The sequence below is a fragment of the Chiroxiphia lanceolata genome, chromosome 3 (genome assembly GCF_009829145.1).
Source record: "Chiroxiphia lanceolata isolate bChiLan1 chromosome 3, bChiLan1.pri, whole genome shotgun sequence".
NCBI classification, from domain to species: Eukaryota; Metazoa; Chordata; class Aves; order Passeriformes; family Pipridae; genus Chiroxiphia; species Chiroxiphia lanceolata.
In genome coordinates, this window is record NC_045639.1 from 110283347 (window position 1) to 110304474 (window position 21128).

The 21128-nt window shown below is 39.5% G+C and overlaps 2 long non-coding RNA genes across 3 annotated transcripts; one reads left to right on the plus strand and one right to left on the minus strand.

Annotated features, from left to right (window-relative positions):
* Positions 1-355: 355 nt before the first annotated feature.
* Positions 356-4805, minus strand: LOC116784668. Its single transcript, XR_004356196.1, has 3 exons — positions 4774-4805; positions 3300-3523; positions 356-635 (listed from the first exon to the last, which is right to left on the minus strand). It is a non-coding gene; the product is annotated as an uncharacterized LOC116784668 (long non-coding RNA).
* A 51-nt stretch (positions 4806-4856) lies between these two features.
* Positions 4857-20039, plus strand: LOC116784540. 2 transcript variants are annotated; one of them, XR_004356118.1, is made up of 4 exons: positions 4857-4963; positions 13304-13366; positions 17340-17515; positions 19821-20039. It is a non-coding gene; the product is annotated as an uncharacterized LOC116784540 (long non-coding RNA). The 2 variants fall into 2 exon arrangements; XR_004356119.1 differs by having other exon boundaries at positions 4875-5016.
* The last annotated feature ends 1089 nt before the right edge of the window (positions 20040-21128 follow it).

The following is a 21128-nucleotide window of genomic DNA, read 5'->3' on the forward strand; positions in this document are numbered from 1 at the left end:
ACGAATGGGAAACCAGCACATCACACTGTCTGTCTGTGAATGGCAAAACCTGGATTTTTTCCTGAACTCCCAGTCTTCTCATAAAGCAAGCAAAAATGGACAAGACACTTCAGTTTTGTGCTAAGAAAACACACAAGAAAGCTGCACAATACCTATGGATTTCAGTTCAAGGCATCTGGTATAACCCAGGCTTTGGTGTTAACTGAAACCTTGGACCTGCAGGGTTAATGTGTGTTTATACAAGCACTACAAGCTGTCATTTTAGTTCTCTTCCATCCATATTTGCCATGGCCCACATGTACAATAGAGCTCTTTTCAGAGATGACATCATGCAGTGTTTTGCAAAAAAAAAAAATGGGGTGAAAGTTTTCTTTTCATCCTGCCAATGGGAAATGTGTCTTGTGTGCTTCAGCAAATTACTGCCTGGAGGCAGAACAAGCTCTTTATAATACTTTGGTGCTAAAACAGGTACCCAGTCATCTATCCAGCAGGGTCTCACATAGCTGTGTTCTCTGGAGAGAGCTGGATGCCTTCGAACTTGCTTTCCCGGCAGTGCTGCTGTATGGAGTTATGCTCTGAGATGCCATTCGTCTCTCAGGAGCTCTGCTACAGCTGCAGTGCACATTTTATGGATTCTGCAGAAAGAAATAGTCCCTCAGAAAATACAGTAGCTACATTCAGTTGTGTATTTTGCTAGCCTGTCTATTCTTCTGACATCCACTGACAAATGTGAATGCTCTGGTTTTGACAGGGCATGCTTGGTGCATCTTTCTCCTTATGAGAAGCTTGACTGCAATGTCACATTTCCAAACTGAGTTTGGGTAAGCTGGAGAGTGGAGGATGACCAACACAAGGAGTTTAATGCCTTCCATGAGGTTAAGTGCAGGGGGTGCTCAGGGTGGAATACACATATCTAATGTCACATCTCCGTGGGACAAAACAGTGCAGCTGAGCTATTCATCTTAGTGCCTGAAAACACACTGGGAAAATGAGGTTGGACCCAGACATTTCCAAGCCCTGAGTCACACCAACTCTTTAGGACTTGTTTACTTCAGAAATAGGTGAATTGCCTGCAAAGCAGTTGTTCAGGCATCTTCCTTGGGCACAGCAGCTGGGCTGGGGTGCTCTTGATCCAGCCTGACCTCACACTGCATATGGTGGATACAGCCAGAGGGAATGGGATGGCATTTGCCAGAGCAAAGTTAACCCATCTGAGTATGTTGAGGGGTTCACATCACCGTGGAGAAAACCCACTCAACCTGTTCTTTCTGAGGAATTTGTGTAAATAAATACCTAATTTGGAGGAAAAAGAGACTGAATGAAGTGATAATGGTCTTTGAATTATCCAAGGACAGAGTTGTTTTAGCAGTCAGGATCTAAGTATGTGACCAGGGCAGAGTTTGTGGACAGAGATCTTAACTCTCCCCACAAGATTTGTCTCACTCAAAAATCACAGCATTTAACATTCCTGTCAACAAAGCAGCCCTGGTCTCTCATTACTGGGTCACTATGTGGGAAGGAAAATACTTTCATCTTGCTGTGGCTCAACTTGATTTTCCAAGTTTCCAGTCGATTACTGAAGTGACTGATTGTGCAGGTTTAGTGATTTCTACCAGCCATCCCTTACACAGTACCATGTAACTGAAAATTGACATGCCACTGAGGATAGTTACTGGATAACTTGAATTTCTCTTTGTCCCACTGTGTCCCGCAGCAGAATATATTCCTCGGAGATGGAGAACTGACTGTCAGTTTGTTTACTTTTAAACTGCCCTTTCTTAAAGCAGCCTAGGTTGAGGAGAACAGGTTGTTTAGTTCTCGTTCTTAATATGGCCTTCTTAAGAGCTCTGAAAGCTCGTCAGTATTTTCTGATATTTACTCATAAATGTGTTGGTACTCTCAGACACTCTCCAACACTTCACACAAAATGAAGTCGTAGAGTCATACAATGGTTTGGGTTGGAAGGGATCTTAAAGATCATATAGTTGCAGTCAAAGTTCTTAAAGGATTCCCAGTGTAAGGTGTTTTTCCAAGTCCTTCAGTCCACAACCCCTTTCTGTGCTTACTGCCATTGCTTTTTCAACATGGTTTTAAAACCAATATGTGTCAGGACCCTTCGCAGAGCTCTATCAGCTCTCTCTGGATATCTATTTAATACTTGCCCATCAAATGAAGATGTGTCAACTCTCCTGTTTAGAACTCTCTAGAGTTTTACAAGACCATCTAATTAAATATCACAAGACTTCTATGAAACGAATTCATGTTAAAGTTTTGTTTTCATGTGGTTAAAATAATATATAGGTGAGTAAGTGACCTGCCCAAGGCAGAGACCAAACCTGTGCCTAGTGGTCCCCTCCTTTATGGATTAGAAAGCAGGGTTGCCCACATGCCCTTTTACCTTGAACTCCAGCCAAGTGACTTATGTTCAGCTCAGAAACGATCAATTTTATTGCTTTCCCATGTAAATAAAAGCTGCATATCACCACTGGGTGACAAGCAATTTCCTCCTACTCCCCCTCTTATAATAAAGGAGAAAAGTTGCAGATGACATTGCTGCAGAATGACATAGAAAACAACAATTTGTGCATTTCCCAGGGGGAAAAAAAAAAAAAAGGACCAGGGAAAACCGTGCCTCCCTATTAAAACTGCAACTGCAATTTGTCAATGCAAAGCTACGCTTACAGAATCGTTCTTGGAAAGATACATTTATTTTTGTTGCCTCATGACGCCTATAGAAGGAAGGGAGAGGAATAAATGTGGTGGCAAAGTGCACCCCTTAGTGGGAACTGTTGCAATTGCCACCCCAGGCCTGCCTGGGAGCTCCGGACAGATTTCTCATGTTCTCTGCCCACAGCTCTGGTCCCTCCCTCCTACTCACTGTGACGCCCAGACCCAAAACCCTGCAGATGTCAAACCTGATTCTCTGTCGTCTTCTCCTCTGGATGTAATAATGTTTCAAAGCAGAACAAGTCTACACAGGGATAAATATGTGGATTCAAATGTTGAGCCTGTGGGTCTCACTGGAGTTACTCTTTAGGCCAGCAAAAAAGCCTCAACCACTGAAACTAGACTCTGGGCCACACCTGAGCCATCTCCAGGTCATTCTCAAAATTAATCTTTTCATTACTATAATGAACCTACCACTCCTGTGGGTTGTGAATACAATGTCCTTCCAGGTTTACCACAACAAAACGATGCTATCCTTTTCTGTCTGTTTTTTACCTATGTTGTGCCTGGTACTTAATGCAAAAAAAGTGCTGTTTAGTTGCTTTGGAAGTTTTGAATGTTATTCATCTCACCTGTTCCAGTCTGTGGAGGGAAATGGGGCTTTGCTTGTGGTGCCAGCACTGCTCTATTTCAGATATGTACTTTAGGAGGAACCATCCTTCTTTCATTCCTTTCACTGTATGTCTTTGATTAGTTCAGACAGCATTACCTACAGATAACTCCTGCTCCCTGCATCTCAAAGGTCTGTTTAGTGCTCTTGTATGATTTGTTTTATATTCCACTGAAAGGGGCCACTCTGGGCAATAAAGAAAGGATGGTGAAAAAGTGAAATACAAAGAAAAAAGAAGGAAAGATATCAAAGACATTACAACAAAGAAGGGCATTCTTCTATCCCAGGCTGCAATCACTAAATTAAAAAAAAAAAAAGGATGCTATGTTTCCTCTTCCCATATTTTCTCTTGACTATAAGGCAGCACAGCCCCTGCCAGAGTAGCCACTGAGGTCTACCTGCAGAATCCCTCTCCACCAAAACCTTGACCTTAGGAAGATGCATTAATCCAGAGAAAGCCCATGGCACCATCTAGAGGGAAGAAGGAAATACTGAAGCTTCTGGATTGTAATGCTTTGTCTCCTCCTGTGAGGAGTACTGTCACCTGAAGGATCAGATGGACATGGAGATAAGCTGGAGGGAAATCAGAGGAGAGGCTTTTTTAGGTGTAAGAGGAGGAGAGGAAACTGTGAGAAGAATAAAAGAGATCCAATTACTTTCTCTGGGGCTGCCTGCGATCAATAGTGCAGTGGCTCAAGGATTAGATTTAAAACGATCTGCCTGGAGATGATGGAAATGTCACAGGGAAGAAAGTATTCATGAAAGTCATCCTCTAAAGATGTGTCAACTTCTTTAAAAAGTCTGGACAGCTACTCTGTTTTTTTCCAGCTCTTTCACCTACAAAACTTACTGAAAGAATGATGGTTTCCTCCAGCAGTCCTTCCCACCTCCCCTTTGGTGATACCCATATCCTATTTTGGTCCGTTCCCTGCCTTATAAGTTCTCCAGGGTAAAAAACATATTTTAACCTTTCTAGGAATCTCTGTTATAATCAAATACCCTGGAGAAAACCCAGAATTAGATGTTGGGAATTCTAGAGTAGAAAATCAGTAACATTATCAAGTTCAGATGGTATCTTCTGTTTGTGTCTAGTTTCCGAATGAGTGATGTCGTCTGCATTTGGCTGCTTCCCAGAGCTTGTACATCTCAGGATAAAGGTCATTACTGAGTTATCCTACATGGTGGGACATTGGTCATCCTCTTAACTCTACATTACTGGGCCAATGCACTTAAAGCTGCTGTGTGCTGTGCATCCCCGTGTAGGTTCTGTCTGCAGCCCTTTCCCCATGGCAACACCACTGCTCTGCCTTGCCCTTTTGGGAAGGACCCAGTGTAGGCACCAGTTACCCAGGAGGAGCACAGGTCAGGGAGGGTGGAGATGTGCATTGGTAAGCTCCGGACATTTCATCCTCATCCACAATCAAAGTAAACCTCACCTGACAAGATTCCCCTTTGCCAGGAGCTTCTCTGCAGTATTGGTGAAGCTGGAATCTCCCATCTCCGTGATGCCCATGAGATATCACAAAGGGTTGGTGCAGAGGGCAGAGTGCTGTGCTCCTGCCTGTATCCATCTCTGTGCATCAGCCCATCTTCAGGCAGGTGCAGTGGAGCTGAATAAGCCAACAGGTCCTGCCTGTGAATAGACCTGGGTCCCTACTGCTGGCCAGGCTCATGGGAGGGTGAGAAGGCTGGGAATGCTCAGAGAGGGTGGTGGCAGTCCTGGGGGTCTTCCCTGCATCACAGAAGTCCAAGTCACATCTTCATGGTGGCACCCCAACTCTCAGCCTCAGTGTGGCTTTTTGCTGCTGCTGGCTTTCAAAAGCTCTGACTGAGTGGAGCAATACCACAGACACACAAAAAAACCTTGAGACATAGAATCACAAAGGTTGGAAAAGTCCGCCAAGATCAAGTCCAACCTTTGAACAAATACCACTGTGCCTAGTAAACCATATCAGAAAGTGCCACATCTACTGGTTTCTTGAACACTTCCAGGGAAGGTGACTCCATGACTTCGCTGGTGAGCCTGTTCCAGTGCCTTACCACTCTTCCAGTGAAGAAATTATTCCTAATATCCAATCTGAACATCCCGTGGCACAACTTGGGGCCATTACCCCTTGTCCTATCAGACATCTTCCAAGGTGTCAAAGGGAGCAGGGAAATTGATGGGATCTGAAGGATTCTCCCTCACTGTAAATTTATCTTCGGTTACATCTCTACGGTGATGACAAACGAGACTGATGTGGTGAGGCTGCATCACCACACGGTGGCAGACGCTCCCTTCGGCAGATGTTAGTGATTGTGTTGCAGCACAGGCACTGGATCTGCCGGTCCAGCAGCCTCGAGCATTTGTTTGTCTCTTGAAAAGCAAGGACGAACTTTACAAAGACATAGGGAGCTGCAGTTCCAAACAGAACAGTTTACACAGGACTTCAGAAGTTTACAGAGACTCCAATTCTGACTGGAAGAAAATACTGAAGAGCACAGAAATATCGTTGAGCTGAAATGTTCTGCTGTACATGTACAGTCAGATCTTTCCAGTACCTGCTCATCAATTATATGTTCAACACTAGGAGAATTATGAATAGGGTAATTGCAATCCTACATTCCTTTGGTTTGGTTTCACTCCCCCATAACCTTGGCTGATGCAGGTGAAAGTCTCTTGAATGTATATTATATAGTGCTTTGCACAAAGTGTTTTTGGCTGGTTTGGTCTCACTGCAATGTACATGTCAAATGAGAAGATAGAGTGGATGCAGCACAAACTGATAAGGATGTAAAAGTTTTAAAGCTGGAACTAGTGCTGATCTTTGACATCTGTCTACTGTGTGGGAAGATGATTTAGGGATAATCCTGTCTACCATTTTATTTTGAGATGCTGCAAAAAACCTTCACTTCATGTGCTCAGGATGAAACCTGGCATTTTTTAAATGGGAAAGTGCAGTTTCATCAATACAAAAACTTTCCATAGGAACATGTCGATTCAATTACATTATACTCAGAAAAGGCATACCAAAGCCAGTGTTCTCAATTCCAGCTATTATTGACAATGTGCTTGGAATGGACCCCTGTGATTTTTTCTATTCCCAAATGATTGGTTTCTAAATCACTTTCATTTAAAGCTTAAGTTATGCATTTTGACAATAGCCTCTATTTGCCTTTCTAGGTAGGTTGGAATGAAAAAAAATAATATGTGATTTTCAAGGGTTTGATTCCCAAGTAAAAAAGAAGGGAAAGGATTTTTTTTCTTTTGCAAGAGAGAAAAAAATCTGTGATTTTAAAGGCAGTTTTCATTCTGAAACTGAAACTGTAATGAAAAGTGTTTGATGAAGATTGGATGTGTATTACAGGGCCTGAGGGAGTAAATCACTCCACTGTGCTGAACTCAAAAACAGCAGAATGAAATACAGCAGGTTTCAGAATTGTGACCATTCACTGCTTCTTACTGCAAGCACAGGCAGCCTCAGTAGATCTGGAAAGTTGGAAGGGCCTCGTTTTGCCAACTATGTAACCACAGTGGATGTTTAACCAGAGTTGTTCTTAGCTTTGTTAGGAAGCATCTGCTTCTTTTCCACTTTAATTTTGCATTAGCTATGATCTTGAATCCAAGCGCAGCCAGCCATCATCACCTTCCTCCTTACACTCTTTCAAAGACCCATCAGACAGAAAAAACCTATAGTAATTCATGTATTTGCTGACTCTCCAGAGATGATGACTAGGAAGAAATTACATCCTGGTAAATACACTGAAAGAAGCAATTAAAAAGCAGTTCAGCACCATTGCAGACCTTCTTCCAAGTACAATTCCTCCTGCGTGAAAAGCCTATGATGAATGGATTGCAGAAATGTCATCATATTATACTACTGTGTAACAGTAACAGGATCTGTGGAGAGGTTTAAATAGTGCTGATATGGCCTTGGAACAAATATAAAGTAGGTAACACATGGAAGTCTATTTCATCTCTATTTTTCATGATTCTATGGATTTTTTACAAGTTTAAAATGTAAGAATAACCATTCTGGGCCAAGCCAAATATCTATGAGCCATAGTTATAACTAGTAAATTAAGTGAGGACTGTTCATTTGTACTCATATGGCTAACCCTTCTAACACCCTGCTTTTCAAAAGCAGTGGTCACGTCCAGATTTTCCAACATCAAGAGTTGTCCCCGATCTGTGCTAATCTGTGCATAGTGCAAGCATATCTCTGGTGTAGCAAATGCTCAGGAAGATAAAATAAAAAGGCAGGAAATTCTGAAGGTATTTCACCCAGTGTCTGGCAAACTGTGGTTTAATGATTTAAGGAACAAGAGGGATTTGGTATCTGCTTCATGTTTATAAGCTCTAAACAGACCTGCAGCCACTGATAATAGTATAATTAAATGCTGAGTCTTTAACCACAAACTTTTTTGTCATAATTAAAACATTATTTTCCTGTTTACTGAAACTCATTGTCTGGGTGTCACTTTTGCCACTCTTCCTTCTAGAACCTCTAGCCACATCTGTGTTTGGTGTGATCCATGTGTTTTCCTTGTCAGAACTGCTGCCCAGACTGTCATCATAATCTGTCAAAATTACTAGGAAATTTTTCAGGAATCCCAATTCAACTACACCATTCAATTCTATTTAATGAACTCCTGCAAACACATTTTGTCCCAAACTATTGTTGCTGTTACAATACTTGATTTCTCTTTGAGTTCCTCTTTTAAGTCCAGGCCTTTCCTTCCTGGTGACATAGTAGGCACATGGGACAATTAAGGGAACACATGGGAGTTGTTTGCAAACAGGTAAAAGACAAATACAGAAAGAGGAATGGAATCAGTGACTCTAGAGGTCCACTGCCACCTTATACATAAATAAAGCCCAGTACAGTGTAAGGCAACACACAGACTCTTCACACTAGTATGATGATGTAAAAGATATTAAACAGGAATAACATATTAGAGTAGTGTTTTTAAAGTCCTTCTTCTCTCTTAGATGTAGGCACCTATACAAAAGTTAGATTCATGTACTTGAATTCTACTTTTGGATACACACAGCTGGTTCATTTTCCATTTGAACAGAGAGGAAATAGAGAAAGAAGGTTGCTTTTTTTGTAAGAACTGTGATAGTTATTGTTTTCAACAAGGATGGAGGACATCTGAGCTCCTCAGTCTGAAGTTCTTCAGCCTCAGCTACTCTTTTTTCAAGTAGAAGTGCTTGAGCCAGCTAACTATTAACTAAAAACATCTGCAGGAACTCCCTACTTCCTACTAGTTGAGACTGTGAAGACAACCCCGCAAAATTTATGGGGACACAGGGAGAACAAGAAGTGAAAATTTGGTCATGAGACATGACTGGGGAATGACAGGCTCTGCTCCCTGCTTCCAGGCTGTTTTATTAAAGAGGCCTAAATAAAATACATGATGCTCCTTGAGGTTCATGAGCCCAGTTACCAGAGGCAACAACCAGCAGATGTCGAATGATGTACAGCAGCCTCTGATTTCTGCTTTGGGGGTTCCTTGAGGGGACAGTGAGAGTAGTCAGCTGCCCCATCCCAGAGTGCTGGGAGGCTTTGGTTCAGCTGCTGCTGAACAGGGAGGATCAAGCAGCCTTTGAGCTGCTGTTTTCTCTAGGATGCACTACATTATGTGCTTTCAGATCCACATATAGAATCGTTCTTCCTTCCCCTAGGAAGCACCGGGTTGGGAGCCATAAAGCTGTGCAAGCCACAGCCATGAAAGAAATCCTAATTGTCTTGTCCTTTCTTATAATCAGCTCCTGATTCTTACAGAACCATGAACATAAATGATTAGAGAGAGATACCTCTCTCTGCACTGCAACTGTTTGAATTTTAACCTTTCTTTTATTACCTTCTTATGACAAATGTGCAGTTTTTGATTTGCCCTGATTATTTTTAGATGAACATCAAAGGCTCAAATACTCTGGTCTTCGGTGAGAAGGAACATTATGAATGTCTACAAAGTGACATTGCTGACTTTAGCAGATGTGCATGTTTTGTAGTTGGTCCAGAGATGACATTTCTTATATTCAGGAGGACTCACTTCATGTCATGAATTAGTGATGCTATTGTACATTTTACAATATTTTACATAATTAAACGTGACGATGCCATTTGATATGGACAATTAAGCTCGTATTTGTGAGCAAAGTGTAATTAACAGTATAGACACTGTGCCATTTTGGAGTTTACTTTCAGTGAGTATAATTACCTCACATAGCTTAAATGCAGTTGAAAGTTTATCTTTAATTTAGTTCTATCCTTTGCAATTAAACCTTTTAAGACAGCCAGATTAGAAACAGAATGTTCAAACATGATGACAGCTAGAATGCATATCCGAAAGCTCCCAATTTTAGGCTATTTCAGTAGCAGATATTGTAAAGAAATTATACTCCTTGCAGAAAATGCATTTTATGACTTTATAGATGAACACATTTCTTTGGAAGATCCTGGGGAGATGTACTTCCTATTCGTATTCTATGTCCCTGACTACTTCTCTGTACACCTAAATGTTTCTTTGAAATTATGAAAAGATTTGGCTCAAAGTGTGCACCAAACTTGCTACTTTATTTTTTACAAGTCAAGGATATTGTCTGCAGCTGAAATGATAACTCATGCAGGAAACCTGGGGATATTTTACAGGTATATCTAGAGACTGATTCTCTGATTCTATAATTCAAGTGGTAAAAAGTGCCATGGACTGGGCATTGGAATTTGATTGTCAAATACTCTTAGTTGGGACCCCTGATATTTTCCCATGTGATTCCTGTGCATGCTGAAGAGTTGCTATGGACTGTATACCATCCCTAATAACCAATTTGAGTGCATTTACACATTTTTTCTGATTAAATCAGAATTTAATGGCATGGCTGTGGTCATACTGGGCCAGTTAAGGCAATGTTACAAATTAGTTGAGCAGTACAGATGTCAGCTGCCTCTCACAAGAGTGAGCTTCATTACACGGTCAGCTGATGCCATAGGGTTTGATAGTTTGAAATGAAAGGCTAGAAAATGTATAGCCGTTGAATCATCTCTGCCACAATTTTTAGTTTCAGTATTACTGAGTTAGGGCATAGCTGGGAATGGCATTAAAAATAATTAACTGTTGTGGTTTTTTCTTATCTTACACAATATTACTGAAAAATACAGACCAGATTTTTTTAAATGCTATCAGTTTTAAACAGAAGCTCAGACAGTTAGAGTATTGCTTCTCCACCCAGTGCTCTGAACAATGCTAATCAAATGAAGATGTTTTCAATATAAACATCTTCATTTGAGTTGATCTTCTAGGCTTCTTTTATATAAAACAGAGAAAAGCAAGTACTTTTAATCTCTTTCCTTCTAGCTTAAATGTCCAAAAAAGCTCTGATGACTCACAGGACAATAAGTGCATATTTATGAGAAAAACCAGAAATATTAACTGAGAAAAAAATTAAGCTGGAACTGATTCCTGCATATCATTTAGAGCACCCCTCTGCTCAAAGCAAGAGGAACTGCAATGTTAGATCTGGTTGCCAAGGGCTCTCTATGTACTGTTTTTTACTGGCCTAGAAAAGGGAGTGATTGGCTCAGATGTGGGTGCTCATATTGCATATGTCCTCATGCAGGCAGAGCAACTCTTTCTCCTTTAGCCTGGTTTTTGTGTGTGTTTGATGAGTGCTCATATGGCATAGTCTTCTAGCAGCTGTCAGGAACATCTGGAGGACAATTAAAAGTAGGAGAAAAACTTAATAAAGAAAAGCTATATGTCAGCCCACCAGAAACATGCACAGAGTTGAACTAGTTCCATAATAATTTACCGAAGAAACACCTTTCTCTAGAGAAGTCACATTCGGACCTTTGTCAAATGCACTTGGCATATCAAGTGAAACAATTTATGGGCTTTATGATTTTGTTTGAAATTTAAACTAGATTTAAACAGTTTGAAGTCAAGTACCTAAATTTAGCTGCTTATATAAAGATATATATAGGCTCTTCAGGCTTCTTAGCTGTGCTGTAGTCAGCAGAGTTTAGAGAGATTTGTGTACCCAGTGGCTGGGGCTGTGGTATAGATGTCCAAACACATGTCTCGTGTCACTTAGGATGCCCTAAGAAATCCTGTCTGTCCCCACCTATTGTTCCAGAAGGAGAAATCTTTCCTGTAGGTTTTATCTTGTGCCACATATGCCAACTATGCACTCATTGGTGTCCTTCATGTCCTTCCATGATGCTGGGTGTCTTGGAAGGCCACCTAAGGTGTCTTGATATTAACTTATGAACATTTCCACATATCTGGCTTTTTTTCAGGTGGCATGACTCGTAAGTACCATTGCTTTTCTCTGAAAATTGCTCCTGAAAAATGCTCCCTCTGGATTATCCACATTCCGTGGTACAAGCTGCAGGAAGGTACATAGAGTATAAAAGTTTCCCTCCTGAGACCAACACAGCCAAGCATGGTGTCATAATAACACAACTGAAGTCCTTAGGCACTTTCCACTATTCCCTGGGAAATAAAAAAAAGTGAAAGGCTTAGTGAAAGCATCTGTGTGATGAAAGACAGGAGATCTCAGTGCCACTGACAATTTTGCCACAGACTTACTGGTTAATTTTGGTTCAGTCACTCTATTGCTTTTTATCTTCATTTTCCTGTAAATTAAATTGAGCTGATACAATTTCTAAAGTCTTTGAGATTCTTGAATGGCAGTGACATGTAAGAGATGAGCAAAATTGTTTAATGCTTAAAATAATGAATAAAGATTTTAATTCAAACTGCTGCTGGATCTTTTGAGACCCTGAGAAAGAAATGCTAGGGAAGTGAAATTATGCTACAAAAGCTTTAGGGAAAAATAATTAGAGAATCATCAAACAAGTAGGAGAGTAGAGGCACTTATATTACTCCAAGTAAGTAATTCACACAAGTGAAAAAATTAAGCTCATTATTTAGCTCAATATTTTGCTTGACTGATAAAGAAATAATGTATCATTTTGTTTATTAAAATATTGAGAGGAATTTTTTGTAGAAATGACAATTCAGTGCTAACTTCTTGTGACAACATTTATAAATGTGTGGAACAGTGCTGGAATATTCACAATTTTGGGTCAAAAAGACCAAACTTAACAGTGTGGAGCTTTGGTAACTTAGTATGAGTCCTTCCTGAGTACAGGACTCTCAGAACGGGTTAGTATTTAATTAAATGCAATTAAATAATGATCATAAATGTGAGATTCCACATTACAAAATGCAATGAATAAAAGAAACAAGATGCACTAGCAAAATGTTTCCTAATGTTTTACATTAGGACCTCCAGCACACTCAAATATCCAAAGTACCAAGTCAGTTTTGAACATGTAATTCTTCTCCATGAAATTCAGAACTAATATTACTGATATCAGTGGAATGAGATGTTACTCCATTCTTACCAGATGAGATATGGGACAAGGTCTCAATACACAAAACATTTTTTTCCTACTTTCTTCAGTCCCATAATTTATTCTGTCAACTCTTTGAATGGCCATGCCCAGAAGATGGTGAGAAGTGGGACAAAGTCTAGTTGGAGGCCAAGAACTAGATTTTGCCCTATTTTCAGCACACACATAATTTGAAACATATAAAGAATCCTACTGAAATCAGTCAATATTCCTCACTATTTAAAATTATGCATGTTTAAGTGTTTTGGATGAAAGAGCAATTGCAGATTAGTTAAAGCTCAGATGCACAGTGGAAGTCACTTGGACAGGATATGAAAAAAATGCCTAATTAATTTATTGTGGAACAGAATATACTGAAATATCTGAATAAGGAAAGCAAATTTCATGATTGCCACAGAATTTGAGGCTACTTATGAAATTCTAAAATAGAGTGTATTTGAAATGCAGTAATTTTCTTTTTTTAACTGAATAACAGGAAGTGAGTTTTGCTGAAAACAAATCAGCTATTGGCATGCTTCTTCAGCAATCTATCATAGCTCTTCAACTTTATTTTCTTTTACAGTATGACATATAAAAAGAGAACAGATATATTTATTCACCTCCGTTACTTCCCAGAGACTCCAGGGTAAGTGCGTGATTTTGAGCAGAGGACAAAACTACGAGCATGTGGGACTAGTATAGATGACAACTGGGCTCAAGAGCACATGGGGCTAGACAACCATGTTTAAGGAACAGAGTTCAGATCTGTGCAGATGACAAAAGTTGCTTAGACACCTCCAATGCCAGTAGACACACAGGTATAGAAGCCTCCATGGAAGGGTCATTCTTGATGTCATAGAGTCACAGAATGGTTTGGTTTGTAAGAGCTCTGAAATATCATCTACTTCCAACTCCCCTGCCATGGGCAGGAATGCCATCCACTAGACCAGGTTACTCAGAGCCCCATGCAACCTGGTCTTGAACACCTCCAGGGATGGTGAATCCACAGTCAGTTTGGGCAACTTGATCTAGTGCTTCACCATTCTTACAGTAAAAGAATTTCCACCACCCTTAGAGTAAAGAATGCCCACTCCAGCTATCCTGTGATTTTTCCTTCATCTGCAAGTTCTCCCAAACCAGCACCTGCCTTTTCAGTGAAAGTAGGAGTGCTTGGACTTAGTTGTATTATTTTCACAAATTCTCAAGGAGATCCCTTTCATTCCTGTGTTCAAGTCCTCATGTCAGCTTTTACGATTTTTAGGATTTCAGGCAAGGATATTTCTAAAGCAAAGGTTGGTTTTAGAGCTCCTGTGATATACAGGATCAGACAGTTGCTGCAAGTCTCTAGAAATATCAAACTACATGGAGTTATGCAGTTTTTCCAGCTGGTCATCCTTTCTGAGGACTAGAAACTTTGAAGTCATATGGTAGTGTTTCTGTGGAAACTTTCTGGGTTAATGTTTCACTCCTTAGTTTCAGGTACATGTAATCACCCACCTGTTACCATGTTTATCTGGTCCTCCTTCTTATAATACCTGCTTTCAGTTGTTCAACTGAAGCAAAATAAAATTTTCTCTGCCAATTTCTCCTTTAGAATTATGACATTGCATTCTGTAAATGGAACTAGGCCATGGAGCTTGTCAATATTTTAAGCATGTTAAGACATGAAGGGATTAAAGTATTAAACACATGCCTTACAAACAAGAACACAATGAATTATAATAAACTTACACTAAAATATAATTTACTTAAAAAATACATTTCTTAACCTATAAATGCACGTAGTTTTCAAAAAATAATATTTCTTTTTCCTCCTATAAGGTAGCTTGATGAGTTGAAACAGTAAACCCTTACTTGAAAGTAAAGGATTGTTCAGCTCATAGAAGAGAAGGCTCCAGGGAGACCTTAGAGTCCCTTAAATGCCTAGAAGGGCTACAAGAGAGTTGGAGACAGACTGTTGTCAAGGGCATGGAGTGATAGGACAAGGGGGAATGGCTTCAAACTGACAGAGAGCAGATTTAGATTAGGTACTAGGAAGAAATCTTTTTCTCTGGCAGTGGTGAGGCACTGGCACAGGTTGCCCAGGGAAGCTGTGAATGCTCCATTTCTGGAAGTGTTCAAGGCCAGGTTGGATGGGGCTCTGAGCAACCTGATGTAGTGGAAGGTGTCCCTGCCCATGGCAGGAGGGATTTGGAACAAGGTGATCTTTAAAGGTTCCTTCCAACTCATCCTTTCTATGATTCTATGACTCATTTTCTTCATCTGCACATGTGCTAACTGTTATTGCGCCTAAATTGATATGTTTAGTCTGTTACTAAATGTGAATGAACCCATGATTGATCCCTCCACTTTCCATGTTAAATAAAATATTACCCTTCATTAGGGGTCAGGATCTTACCAAATAAGTTTAGCTGTCTAAAAGCAGTCATCTGGTCTATACAATGCATATAAGTTTTCAGATGTGAGCTAGAAAGCCAGAACCTCTGTCCAAACATACCTCATTTGTTACCTCCCTTTCCTTATCATTTAGCCACAATTTACACTTTTTGCTCCGTAGAAGTTCAATCTTGACCTGTGTGTGTTTGTATTGCTACCGTTCAAAGCCATATGCTACAACAATTCCCAACCTGATTGGATTCATTAATGATTAAAAGCACCTTACTCCTGCATGGTAATCCTAAAGCCTTGGGATTTATGGGAGCTGAGAAGCTGAGCAGCATAGGACAGGCTGGTAAACTCCAAAGTAATTTCCATAGCCACATAAGGGAAACCTCTCTTAGACAATGTGTTTCTATTATTTTCAGACACTGAGATAGAAAGAGGTTTCTTCTGTAGGCAGTGTTGACTTTGAGGAATTTGAGGCAAATTCAAGGGGAGATTTTAAGAATTAAATGTGCAATGCTCAGAGGCAACAGGATTGATTTAAGATTCAGGCAGGAGGCAAAAGCCTTTAAATGAAAAGGTCATGGATTCTGTTTTTATGAATAGCAAGGCATCAAGCCAAGCAAGATAGAAGCATTTCTCTACATTTCTTAAGATGACTTTGCAGAATTGCTAATCCAGTAAATACATATCCCAATACACTGACCTTCCAGGTCCTTATCCACTGATCTAGGAAGCCAAATGTCCTTCCTTGTATTTCTGTAGTAGAATGAACATGTGCCAAGTTCAGACCAGGAGTATGAAATGTGTGCTGCTAAGGCTTACATTAGGATATTAGGATAGTAAGTAGAGACATTGCTGACCAGACAGCTCCCAAATAAGGCAGTTATTTTGATCTCATTTCTTTCAATTATATCTAATAATAACAATTCAGTGCAATTTTATGTCCACGGCAGGTTCCAATATGATGTAAGGTGATAACAGTGTTTATTTTCACATAAGGTAGATTTTGGGTTCTGATTTAGAAGGGAGTTTAAATATTGTTGAGCAGGGCTGAATTGAAAACACAAAGATTGTCATCCACTGTTGATCTCAAGGTCCTATGCAGTAAATGCTGTGATAGCAAAGTTTCCTTCACCCACGGCCATTAAGCCTCCACTTTTGTCACAGAGGCAGCTCCTTAAACCTGTCAGCTGACAAAGTTAGCAAGGAAATTGTTTTCTTCTAAATAACTAATCTTTTGTGATGCCACAGAAGGGGATCGTATTGTTCAGTTGTTATCTCAAATAACACCTACCCAAGATTAATCTGTAGGTACTGAGGTTTCACTGAGGGCTTAACTTGAGAAGCAGAATTTGCAGAGAAAGCACATACTTTGATGCTTGAGTGTGTGTACGTTTTTATAAACACAGGAAGATGCCTTTGAAGCATCCAGAGGGAACTTCATCTTCCTCATTTTGAGGGTTTAACTTAGTCAGAAAGATGACTGCTATGGAGACTGCTATTGTCTCATTTGCTGTGTCATTTCTCAATGAGTTGTGACTCTTCAAAACTCAGAGAGTTTCATGCTCTCTCTACTGCAGTAAGCCATGCATGGCCTGTCTCTGCTCACAGCTTCTGGCATCTTTTTAATGCTGAGTATAAGGACAAAATACATACTTAGAATAATAGAATTTAGGTTAGAAAAGACATCTTAAGATCATCGAGTCCAACCATTAATCCAGCACTTCCAGGTCCACCACTAAACATGTCCCTGAGCACCACATCTACATGTTTTTGAACACTTCAGAGACAGTGATTCCTTTGCTTCCCCAGACAACTTATTCCAATGCCTGACCACGCTTTCAGTGAAGAGATTTCTTGACAGATTCCACTGCATCAAATAACTTGGCACATGTGTAATAGATTTGGAAAGTGGAAGTGAAAATTAGTATACCTTGGGTGTTCTTGCCCATATTTAAACATACTTGTTTGATTTATTTATCAAATCAGACTATCGTAGAAATTTCAATTTGAACAATGATAATATTAACCAGATACTATTTTAAATCTTGGTCCTATAATACCTAATTTTCTTGAAGCTCACACTTTGTGGAGAAGATCTATTAGTGTGTTAAGAAATACATTCAGTGAGGGGAGATGAAAGGTTTTCATTGCTCCTAGAGGTGTTATTTTTGATTTAACTTGTCTTGCACCTTTTCTCAAAAATCTCACCTGTTTTTGCTGATTTGTTCTAGCAAAGCTGTCAGCAAATGCCAATCAACTGCTAAATGGAAATAGTGCCCACTATGAAAAAATCTACAGTAAAGTAGGATTTAGAAGCCTGGACACTGCAATGTCTAAAAAACTGATGACCCTTGTGCAAATGGGCAAGTTAGAACAGGATCTGGCTGGAGAAGGAGGCTGTGCAGAGGTAGGACAGCACTTTGTGAGGGTCAGCTTCCCTTTTTTGGTCCATTGAGGGATGGGGTAAAGGAGCAGACAGGATGAGTAGAGGGGCATCAAGACCAACAAAGATGCTGAAAGCCCTTTGGCCCATTTTCAGAAAAGTCTAGAAGAATGGATAATGAGTTATCATTATGCATGATAACTCATTTGCATAAGAAGTAAGAAAACCAACCCCAGGGCAGGGAAAACTTGTCTATAAAAAGGGTTACCCACAGAATTCACGTGCTGCCCCCAGGGCCCTGGACATCCCATGGGCTGGATCAAGCCTGAACCCATGAACGGTGTTCTCCTTTTCTCTCCTGTCTGTCTGTCTGTCTGTCTGTCTGTCTCTCTCTCTCTCCCCCTTCCCTCTTTTCTCTTATTCTTTTATTTATCTTACTATTAGAAGGGGCAAAACATATATCAATTTCCATGCTGAGTATGTAATTTGCTAGCCAAATTTATAGGGTCTTTTGCAGCCTTCTAGCTTTTGCTGTTCCTTTTTGATGGCAGTCATCTACAAATCTTGGGTGCTCCCTTCTACTTAGGAGTGAGACACGACAGTGGGGGATTCCAACCCCAGTCACTCAGGACATCCTTCATTTTGCTTATAGCTTTGCTTCAGGGTAGTTGGGCTCATAATCTGACTCCTGGAATCTGTTTTGATTGTACATCACATGGTGAATGTCCAGGTCATGCACACTGAACAGTCTTAGAAACAACACCACAGCCACATTCTCTAAGCATTTGTTCTTGAGTGGAATTGATCCTTTTGAAATGAAAATAAATGAATTCACTGAATGCTTTAAAAGTTTAAAATATGTATTCTGACAAAAACATAGGTTTGATTTTTCCTTTGGTGTAATGATAATTTATTTTTTTCTGTGAGAAGCTGAATCAGATTTGTGATTTGGGTTTGTTAGCAATAAAAAAAACCCCAATAAAAATATGAGGAGTGAATGGAAGCTTTTATGTGAAGAAATAAATAAGTTGCAAAAAATTTAAACTATGTGAGGTCTGACGAGAACATTTTCTGGCAAAAGTTTTGTTTGTACTTAGCATGACTTTGGATTTTATTGCTTTGGAGACACCTGAAAGAAATTTCAAATAAATATAAAATAGATGTGCTTCATATTAGAAAACAATTTAAGTGCTTGACTTTCTTAAAGATCATCCTTTCACCCCAAGTGATTCAGAGAAACCATATCCTTCTGAACCACCTTCAGGACCACTCAAAATGGTGGCCAGGTAAATACGGATCTTCCTCCCAAAAGAGATCCAGATGTTTCTTTCCAAAGCACTTATTTTGTTGCTCTACGGACATTGTCATGGTACCTTTGGTCAGATAATGAAGCAGGAGATGGGGAACAGGCTGCAGCTGGAGGCTGCTGGTCTGGGAGAAGGCTACACTTGTACCTGCAATCAAGAATGAAACCTGTAATATCTAATGGGTCTTTGCACTTCAGTGAGTTAGTGCAATACTTCCACTCAAATGCATTTTCCTCTTGACTACTACTTACCTTATAAGACTGTTACTTACCTTATTTATTAACTCCGTCAGGCAAAAGCTAAAAGTGTCCCACAGGAAATCTTTCAGAACCTACAGTTTCAGTTATGGGAGAATTTATAGCTCAGCAACACTTTAAAAATTTAAAACAACACTTAAAAAATCCACTAAGAGAACCTCACAGGCACCAGTTAATACACATTTTTAATGTCCTTAATGAAACTTTACACAGTAACCTCAACAAGGGATTTAATAAAAACCATACGGTTTATATGCATAATATCTTAGAATTAATATAGCACAAGCAGTCAGGTGAAATCAATGTAAAAAATATATGTGACATATCTCATATTAAACACCATTTCTGGCAGAAATCTGTGTTGAAAGCACCTTGTAATAATCTTTCTGTGCTGTAATATTTCTTAGCAATTCTTTGTTCCAAAATCCTACAGCAATACTGAAAATGAGAACTCCGCTAACATGAAATTGATGTGTTGCTTAATGGCTCATATGAACATCTCCATCAGGAAATAGTGGACCTGTAGTACTTCCCATAATTGTTATATGTAGATATTTTCTTCACTAAGTACTGTGTGTGCCCCCATTAGCCCAGAAACATTCTCAGCTTCCAAAACTAGGACTGCAGATCTTAAATGCAAACTCTACATAAAACCAGCTCAAATCCAGTTAAATAACAAAGATCAAAAGTCATTTTCATTGAGGCAAACTTTGAGTTGCTGTTCTACTGAGGAGAAAAGACTTGTGTAATTTTTATTTATTTCAGATTGAATCCTTTGATCCGACATCTCCTTCAAATCTGCTCCAATGCCTGCTCTAATATGGAAGTCAAGAGCACTCTTTTTCTAGAAGTGACGTGGTTTCTGTGCCCTTTGAAGCTCTCCATCGAAATTCTGATGTCAACACGGAACTGCAGAGAGGAGAATCATATTAGACTTTTCTTGGGGCACAGAGTGAATTGACATAAATATGAGTTATCTGTTAATATTGTTGTTATCGCTGCCTGGCCTGATGACTGTGACTCCTATCTCCAATGCTGGACATTATATTCCATCAACAGAGTTATCTTTTACCCCTTTGGACAATAGAAGTTGTTGCTAATAATGTCTTTGAGTCAGTTGATTCATTTTTATTGCCACTTTTGTTTTCTTTGTGGTGATATTTCTGAAGTATTTCATTGACTCTGGAAAAACTATTTGAAATAAATGTATTTAATTTTTTTGTATGGAAAATCATACTGTGACTCCAACTTCAAAATGAACTGACAAAAGTTAAGAGTATCTCTCTTTAAGTTAGAATTGTTCTTCATTACTATCTGCAAAAAATTTTAAAATTTCTTAAATATCTCTTAGTAGAGTTAATTCATAATTTTATTTCAAAAATCCATCATCATTGTAAATACTTGCATTCTTTATCTCTTTCCTGCTGTAGAATGAGAGGCAGAATTTTTAATTTTATTACAGGACAGCCACTGCTTTGAGTGTATCTAATGTTTTTAAAAGATTTCACAATTTTCCATTGTTAGTGCTAGAAAAAAGGATCAGAAAATTAAAGAGTTTTTTTAAGATATTTTCTTAATTTTTCTGAGCCTGACAGTTTATTTTTCAGTTCAGTAGAGAAATTGAGTTTGTTTTCAGCCAAATTTTTTATATTAGAGCTATGGCTGTACATCCTAAACTTGATCTTATTTCTTCCTTCTGGTTTACTGTGATTTTTTCATATTACTGTCAACTGAAAGCACAACCCCACACTGCTGAATGCTTAAAGTAAAGCAACCATCTTCTGGAAAATCTCCTAATCTAAATCACCCAGGCAAAAAAAGCATGAGAAGAAATAAGTCTGATCCTTGTTTTATTGCTCGGGTACTGAAACACATTGAAGATTAATGGCAAAGTTCATGTTAGAATGCTAGGAAGATGAATAGTTCTCTCTCATGGCTGCAAGGCTCCCAGAGCTTGCACTGAAGGACAGATTAGCCCTGGATAACCAGGTATGGGTTGTGGCCCCACAGATTCTGTTCCAAGGTGATTGCTCTGCTTGCCTCTGCTGTTACGATAGTGTGAAACATGGCAGT